General features: G+C 35.4%; 1 pseudogene; it reads right to left on the bottom strand.

Moving 5' to 3' along the window:
• Positions 1-538: 538 nt before the first annotated feature.
• Positions 539-2,074, bottom strand: LOC110414324 (scarecrow-like protein 23 pseudogene; annotated as a pseudogene).
• Positions 2,075-8,792: the final 6,718 nt, after the last annotated feature.

The following is an 8,792-nucleotide window of genomic DNA, read 5'->3' as shown; positions in this document are numbered from 1 at the left end:
TCATGACTATTATTAAACGATTAAGGCCCCTTTCCCTCCCAGATCCCTAGGAAAAGTATAACAGACAGATCTAGAGACCAGAAAAAGACCGAACAAATCCCAACAGGAGAATAACAAGTTAGAAGCTAATGACAAGCTGATCTTCAAGAAATTCATTGATTATGAAATATGAAGCATAACAGAAGGCCACCGATCTAATTGGAGACGAAAAACTGATCACAAATTAATCCTTGAAGCCAACCAAGTTGTTGGCTTTTGGGTGCATAAAAGGAAAAAAAAGAAGAAGAAAAATCAAATTAATGTTTGGGACTTTGTGTGCAAATTATTTACAATAGATAGAGGAACAAGTTGGTGCTTTTGGTTAAAGAGTATAGTTGCCTGGACAGTTCTCAGAATCTGCATTGCCGAGATTGAATTATGGAACAAGGATGAGGAAATTACATCTAGTGTATGTTATACTTACGCAAGCTCACAGTAGATCAACGAGAGGAGGGAAAAAAATAACAAAGAAGGGAAAAACATCAGGATGGATCAGCAGCTATCTAGAGGCACGTGATGTCCAAGCAGAAGCAGTGAACAAGCTAGTATCTTTCCATCCAAGTCTAAGTGTTCCATCTCCTTGCACCAGGCTATACCCGTGAGCAGGAGGGAACATGTTCAATATTAGTTGTGCCTGAGCCATGGAGTTGCTGCTCATTGGCACCTGCACAAAACAATTCCTTGCAAGCTCACTTCTCCAATGCTTGAACTTGTCCTCCCCACTTCTTGCAGGGCCTCCTATTGCCAATATATTATTGATTTCCCTATACAAAAGGCAATGCTCGATGCGGTGCCTGCTAGGGTCATCAGCTGGCAGATACGCTCCAAGTGAATCAAACATGGTTGAATAGTAATGGAGAGAGCCCACAAAACGGTCCAAGAAAGATCCACCATGGAAGAGATCTTGCTCAACCAATGTGATCACTCTTGGAGCCAATTGCTCAAACAGTCTCAATGTCTTCCATTCAGGTCCCGTGGCATCATATAGTGAATGCTGTAGCCAGTGAACAGCTATTGTCTCTCCCCTTCGGACTTGTACCATTGTAATGTCAATTTCTCCAAATTTCTTTGCGATTGGGTGGAATTCGAAAGACATTCCAAGCCGTTTAGCGAAATTGGAAAGTTGTTTTCCGGTCTCCACCAGAAGCTCCATTGAACTGCCCATGCCGGTCATCCTGACGTGCGGAGGCCCTTCAATACGCGTGGCCAGGATATGAAACAGGGCAGGCCATTGCAAGCCTTGCATGATGTCAAGGTCTATGATGTGAACTCTATCTCGCCTATGGAGAGCCTCAAGGATGGCTTGGTTGGAGGTGAAGTGAGCGAATTTGATAAAGGGAGAGACGTTGTTGAAGGCTTGGAAGGCGCAATGAACGCTTTTATAGTTTATCAAAGGAGAGCATATCCCTAACCATGAGTTAATAACCCTACTAGACATGGCCTTGGCAAAATATGCGACAACCCTTTCAGCACAAGAAGGAGCGTAAGGAGAAGCCATTTGGGTCAGTTCAAGCAACATTCTATGAGCTTCCCCAAGATTGTCAACCGAGATAGCAACAGCACACTCCAAAAGAAGAGTTATCAAGCTTAACCCTTGCTCGTCTAACCTACTTAACCCTCTACCATTCACTCCATTTTCACAAAAGTTACTTGTTTGGTTTCCTTGCTCGTTGCTCCATTGGATCTCGTCACCACCGCCATCCAAAAAACTTCTTCTTACTGGTTTCCTTGCCCTAAAATCACCCAGCGGCGATGGGGCAAAGCTATCCTCGCATACCATTGACGCGTCAGCTTGCAAGCTGCTATCGGTTTCGGTCTCAGCTGGCAGGTCATCAATGAGCTGCTTGGTTACTTGTTCCATCCACTCAGAGAGCTCATTTCTCTCCAAGTTTACGCAACGATTTTCAACTGCGTGTCTCGGCATGGAGCTGACACTCGTTGTTGGAAAACCAGCAGAGGCAAAGTCCCATATCGGTTCATGAGGTTGGATAATATCTAGAGTTGCATGAACCACTTCGAACCCTCCTTTCATCATTGAAATGCTATAAAGATGGCGTAAAGGCAAAAGGGAGAAAAATAGCAGAAGGGTGAGGGAGGGCGTAAAGGAGAGCTGGAGACCATTTTTAAAGGGCAAATTTGGAGCAAGGATGACCAAAGAAATGGCCTATTACTAAATTTGGGGACTTGTTTAATGCATCAGCGCGGCCGGCATAGCCAGACACATAGACAAGGACAAGAAGCTAAAAGCCGAGCACACGTCAGTTTGGTAGTGATTTTCTCATTATTAACTTTCTTTAGATTTTCCTACAAGTATGTATTAAAGCCATTGACAGCATTGAACTTAAAAATCTATATGAAGATGTATGAGGAGCAAACTAGAGCGTCATAGGAGGGTGGAATTTGCATCCATGATAGATGTAGAAAGAAGAACTACCACAATATAAAATTATCATAATAAACAAATTAAACTGTAAATCATGGCTCATGTGTTTAAATTAACATTATAAATTTACAAGTGTCTTATATTATATTACGTTCATATTTATTTGGTAATATAAAACATTTAAAAAGATTCAAGTTCAAATCTTCCTTTTCCTACATTAAAAAACTCTTTTAATTAGATGCTATGTAAGATTAATCCTTTATATCAAATACAACCCTATATCTTTGTTCATGGTGATGACTTTGTTTTATGTTTTATATTTATGGTGTGAGTTGTTTGTAGACTAGTAGACTATGTGATGACATGGCTGAAGATGTAAATTTGGTTTTTTAAACATGTTTATGTGAATAGAATTTTGCCGGATTCTTATTTGTATGGTTCTTTTTTATCACACTTTTACCTTTAATTGAAGTTTTTTTTATCAACTTTTATGTATGATATTTAATAAAATAACCAAATTTGATCAAAAAAACATACGACCCAATATTTCATTTTTATTTGTTTATCAAATGGCTTTCTTCTAGAATTTGCGAATTAGTGAATAAGGTTATGATCATATATACACGTAGCAATCACAATTTGGTTTTTTAGTCGTGATGTTGAGACAGCCTTGTCTCCCTTGACCTTTTTGTGGTTTGGCTAAGCTACTTTAATAAGCTATTCATAATGACAGTTTAAAAGGTAAAAATGTATTTAGGGTTTAATTAATTAAAGTAATATACATGGTTTGGTTAATGATAGTGGCACACAGTGAGGCCGACGGGGTGACAGTGACATTGATAATGACATGCATCAAGCTGTAAAAATCTCCAAGATAAATTATATGTTATATTTTGATGCCAAACTTCTTCCTTCTTCCTTTTTTTTTTTAAGGTTTTTTGAAATATATAGCATGAAATGGTAAATGTGTTTGATCCTATGCTTTTTGCCAATGGTTGAGACATTATTTTTAGGTGCAAATTTCATTACAAATCATGACCCCAGATAATTGGTAAGAGCCTGAGAAATTTGTGAACCTGCTTGATTAACTCAAGTTAGATCTATAATACTTCTCCTGAGTAAATCTATTATCAATGTTTAATGTATAGGAAAAAAAAACATTTTTAAGTACTACTGAACAATGAATAAAGGACTATACCTATGAATTCAAAATTTGAGAAAATTATAGCTCACTTAACCTTAATTAAACACTTTATATTTTTTAAGCAAAATTGTTAAATACCAAATTCTGTACTGCTTTATCTTATATATTAAATATATGCAAGTATCAAGTGAATTTAAAAAAGTAGTTAAGAGAGGAATGTTGGATAGCTAGGAGTTCCACTGTTCGTTTCTTGTGTAAATTGAAGAATGAATACTTATTTTTTCACTTGTTTTGAATCTTGAAAAATTAATTTGTTCTATATGTTTCATTATTTGGGAATTGTTTGGGTTGCTTCACAGGCAGCTATACCTTTTTTTTTTTTGGTTTGAAATTCTGCTATTGCAAACGTTTAAGGCGAAAAGATATGCCGAATTATTTTTTTTTATTTGCTATCATTTGCTGTATTTGGTTTTTGAAGAATGAGATGATTTTTAAAGATAAATTTATCAACGTTACTTAATTATTTGAGGTCTTCAAATTGAGAATTGCTTGTTAAATGGTCGGGCGATGAAAACTGGATTGTGGATGTGTCTAGATTTTCATATGTTGGTTCTAGAAAATTTGAAGCCTATGAAGATAAGGGTTGTGTCCTCCTCCTTGCACCTTCAAGTTTAACGTTGATGAATCGTGGAGGGATAAGTGATGAAGTATGTGAAGCTTATATTTTCAAAATCAATAGCTATTGGTGATTTGGATCTTGTGGAATTACTTGATATTGGAGAAGCTCTTACTTGATATTAGAGAACTTCTTTGTCACGATTCAAATTCAAGAGTTCCGGATAGACGCACGAGTATGATAGGCAAGCTCATGAAACCTGAGCAAGTCTCAAAATTTTGACTCAAAATCATTTCTTATATCATTAGCTGAGAGATTTCACATCACAAACATTCATAAATATAAATTAAATCTAAATATATAAAATTATCCCTGACACACTGTTCATTCAAAAATCTTAACACAACATTTATAAGGTCATATGTTGACTATCAAACGGGTTCCTACTTTACAACCCTTGAACAAATTTAAAGGGCACAACATGCCTACACATTAAACGTTAAATCGAACTCCAAAAGTGGAAGCTCATGGCAGATTCAACGGAGTGTACATGTCAGGACGAGATCCTATCAAATGCTAAAATTGGTCTGGCAATGGATGACCCTCACCATGTAGTCTTGTGCCCTATTTATCTACCCATGATACAATAGATGAGTGAGTCAACTAATACTTAGTGAGGGATGTAGATAAATCACATATAAATATATATAACTGAAAATATATATTGCACTATCAGTGCAACGGGTGGAGAGTCAAATCACACGTGTGCCAGAGCAACGAGCAAAGAATCAAAGTCATCATCTATAGTAATCTCCCAATGGATGGCATCATAGACATAATCATCACTTGGAGTTGTCTCAACGGATGGCATCATAGCTCTGCAGGCAAAAATCACAGATCGAATTTACACCATAGCCCTTACTTACCACCATCCCTACAAGCATACACGTAATCACAAGGCATAGGACTCCACTCAACCTCAATCAAATCAATGTATGAAATTCTCATCATCGGATGGAATATAAATCCACAAATGCAGCCATCATACCTTCAACGTCACATATATCCACATTCTTATCATAAACCATATTTAACAAGCTTCGATCATTTACAAGCCCAATATAGATGTGAGTGCCTTTAAATCTCTAAGCCATCAAACTGTCATAATCCTCCATGAAGTTCAATGTCTAAAGTAAATTACTCTTAGACGTCCATCATATTTACTAAACCTCCTAGTTTAGACTTAAACAATTGCCACTAAGGCTCATGATACACAGCATGTATAATCACGCATATGTGTGTGCGTGCACACACACACACACACACACATTTTGTTCTTTAGCCTAAGCACATTTAACTAGGCAATTATATGTAATACAAATTATTATAGTACCATGACAGCACATTAACAATGCGATAAGCATCACATGCTTTTTAAATAAAACACAATTACAATGACAATCGGAGGTGCTTCCACAGCCAAGCTCAACTTTTAGCCTCTAACCATCTTTCAATTCACAAATGCATCAATAGCCTCAATTTCCCCCTTAAAATACATTAAAACATCAAAATAATAAGGGTCAAATACTCAGGCACCTCTAAATTTTGATCAAAATTACGTGCAGATCTATTAGTTTTCAAAGTGAACACTCCACCCCAAACTTCTAAATAGCATTAATGTTAAATATGAAATGTCTAAAATAACTTTTTTTTTCTTTTCTATTGTTTTCTTTCTTTCAGGCCGATTGATGGTGTCCTTTTACACTGGCTGACCACCCATCTTCACCTTGCTCCTTTAAAAAGCACCAAATTGGTACTTTTTGAGAGCATCAAGAATCCCAATAGAGTACTAAAGCTCTTTTTGGGAGCCCTAAATTGAGCTCCTTAAGGGAGCACCGATGCTCCCTAAGGAGCCCTAAATCGAGCTCTTTAAAGATGCACTAGAGCTCCTAAGAGAGCACTGAATTGGGTGCTCCCTTAGGAGCTTGATCGCAGGTTATAAGAGGCCAAAAATTTATTTTGAAAAAAAAAAAATTTATTTAATAGTTAGTTTTAAAATTAATAAAAGGTAAAATTATTTTAAAAATATTACCAAGTCATCAAACTAATAGAAATATTGACGGTTGATTAGCGATAGAATTTATGTGTCCAATAAAAATATTTTTTTAGATTGAGTGTCCATTTTGAAAACTAATGAACTTTTGTGTAATTTTTATTAAAACTTAGGGGTAATTGAGTATTTCACCCAAATAGTAATAATTTCCTAACTTTCAAAAATTTTCTAGCTTTTGAAAATAACCTAATCTTAACAATACAATATACAAGCTCAAATCCTTCAATAATGAGTTTAATCCTTATCTTAAAACGCTAGGTTACTTAAACCCAAGCTCCGAATTTCTAGCAAAATAAAAAGGGGAAAAATCACCAAATCTAGAGAAATCAGATTCCGAAGTTATTAATCGATTAATCAAAAATCAATTAGTAAAAACATTTAATCTTACCTCTAGAAGCATTTTCCAAGCTATAATTCACTTTAATCATGCCTAAAAATTAGGTTAAGGGTTAAGGTTTCAAAGGGTTTGAAAGAAAGGAAAAGTTTTTTTTTTTAAACAATAGACGCCCTTTAGCCCTTTTTATTTTTGTATTTTAACAGTCATCATCGATAGATGAAAAACATTAATCGATAGATCACTCTATTTTTTGTTTTGGGCATTGACCTTCATCCATCGATAGATTCCTTAAATCTATCCATGATTTGTGCATAAGACCTTTCACATTTTTCCTTGTTTGGCTATCTATCAATAGATTCTGCAAGTTTATCATTAGATACTTCCCAACTTGCTTGCTTTTCATCCTGTGTGGCCATCTATCAAAAGATCCTTTAAATCTATTGATAGTTTTTAAGCCACTATGATTTATAAAGTTCTCAGGTGGACATTTATCAATAGTTAAAGGGATTTATTGATAATGTTCATCCAAATTGCCTTCCCAAGCCTTCTTTCTTATATCTATCGATAGACATAGAACATCTATCAATAGATCATGCCCAAAGTTTAGATTTTTACAACTTCAAGTCCCTAGAATCACTCATAAGACCTCTAATTCATCCTCATTTTATCAAAACACTTCAAATCATTCATATGACTCAAAATTCTTACATATATCCTCACATATAATATCAAACTTAGATCAAAATCACAAACTTTAAGATCCATCACATAATTTCCCTAAATATTTGCCTAAGTGCCTTAGTGTAAGTTTTCATACACTTGCAGATTTAACAAATCATAAAAAATCCTCGAATACGTTATATAGTTAAATTCATTCCTTATAATTTACTTAAGTCATCCATATAGTTTATATTGAAAAATCAAGGGTGTTACATTCTTCCCTCATTCTCCATTCTTTATAGAAAATTTTTCTCTAAACTTAAATTACACACCACCGACCAAAGCACATCTTAAACCTCAAAGAGGTAGGGATACTTGGCTTGCATTTCCTCTTTGAGTTCTTATATGGCTTCCTTGACCGAGTGGCTTTGCCACAATACTTTCATCATAGCAATATCTTTGAAAAGAAGTCATTTTACTTAACTACGGGTTGCTCTTCATAATTAAGCCCATTTTATAACTAGACTTCATCATACTGTATCACATGCGAAGGATCGAAAACATACTTTCTAAGCATAGACACATAAAAAACCAGATGTACATCGGACAATTTAGGCAGTAACACCAAGTGATAAGCAATTGCACTTATGCACTTTAGCACTTCAAAGGGTCTGATGTACCTCAGGCTTAATTTCCCTTTTTTCCCAAATCTTCTAACTCCTTTAGTTGATGAAACTTTTAAGAACACATAATCTTTAACCTCAAACTCCAAAGGTTTTCACCTATTATTGGCATATGACTTCTACCAACTTTAAGCCATCAACATCTTTTCGCAGATTATATAAACGCCTCACTTAGCTTTTTAGACCAGTTTCAATCTTAAGAGCTTTCATTCCTTAATTTCAAACCAACCAATTGGTTGCATCTTCAACCATATAAAGACCCGTATAGTGCCATAACAAAAGTGGTTTGATAGCTATTATTATAAGTAAACTTGGCCAAAAGCAAGTAATGACTCCATGAAACTCCAAACTTGAGCACAATAAGTGGTTTGTATTGAAATCCAATTTTTTGCCTAAGGCCTCTTACAATTTTCTCCAAAACAAACTAGTTAACTATGGTCCTTTATCAGACATTATCATTTCCAGAACACCATATGGCCTCACAATCTCATTAATATAAATTTGGGTATACCAAGCTAGTCCATACTTAGTCTTAACCGACAAGAAGTAGGTTGACTTACTTAGTCGATCGACTATCACCTAATTGGAATCATAACCACTTTTAGTTTGTGCTAAATTTGTTACAAAGTCAATGGCTACATGTTCCCACTTTCATTCGAGTATCAGTAATGGTTGTAATAGTCCCAAAGATCTCTGATGTTCAACTTTCACTTGTTGATAAACCAAACACTTAGAAACATATTAAACCATGTCTCTCTTTAATCTTGACCTCCAATAAATTGACTTCAAAACATGATACATTTTAATGGCTCCTAGG

This window comes from Theobroma umbraticum, unplaced genomic scaffold, assembly GCF_002168275.2.
Source record: "Theobroma umbraticum cultivar Fairchild unplaced genomic scaffold, ASM216827v3 scaffold_4.1, whole genome shotgun sequence".
Classification (NCBI taxonomy): Eukaryota; Viridiplantae; Streptophyta; class Magnoliopsida; order Malvales; family Malvaceae; genus Theobroma; species Theobroma umbraticum.
This window is presented reverse-complemented; position numbering and strand designations above follow the sequence as displayed.